The sequence below is a fragment of the Triticum dicoccoides genome, chromosome 3A, assembly GCF_002162155.2.
Source record: "Triticum dicoccoides isolate Atlit2015 ecotype Zavitan chromosome 3A, WEW_v2.0, whole genome shotgun sequence".
Lineage (NCBI taxonomy): Eukaryota > Viridiplantae > Streptophyta > Magnoliopsida > Poales > Poaceae > Triticum > Triticum dicoccoides.
Window position 1 is genome coordinate 550,159,803 of NC_041384.1, and position 712 is coordinate 550,160,514.

Sequence of the window (712 nt, forward strand, 5' to 3'; positions counted from 1 at the left end):
TCGCTACCGCGACGACATCCGCCTCGACTCGCGTGACCCTAAGATAGACAGGGTGGCAGTGGTGTCACGTGCTCGTCTTGGCGTCCGTCGTCGCTATCGCGACGACGTCCGCCTCAACTCGCGTTATGCTAAGACAGAGTATCAGTGGTGTCACGTGCTCGTCTCGGCGTCCATCGTCGCTACCGCGACGACGTCCGCCTCGACTCGTGTGAACCTAAGATAGACAGGGTGGCAGTGGTGTCACGGGCTCGTCTCGACGTCCGTCGTCGCTACCGCGACGACGTCCGCCTCGACTCGCGTTTCGCTAAGACAGGATGGCAGTGGTGTCACGTGCTCGTCTCGGCGTCCATCGTCGCTATCGCGACGACGTCCGCCTCGACTCGCGTTACACTAAGATAGTGTATCAGTGGTGTCACGTGCTCGTCTCGGCGTCCGTCGTCACTACCGCGACGACGTCCGCCTCGACTCGCGTTACCCTAAGATAGACAGGGTGGCAGTGGTGTCACGTGCTCGTCTCGGCGTCCGTCGTCGCTATCGCGACGACATCCGCCTCGACTCGCGTTACGCTAAGACAGAGTATCAGTGGTGTCACGTGCTCGTCTCGGCGTCCATCGTCGCTACCGCGATGACGTCCGCCTTGACTCGCGTTACCCTAAGATAGACAGGGTGGCAGTGGTGTCACGTACTCGTCTCGGCGTCCGTCGTCGCTACC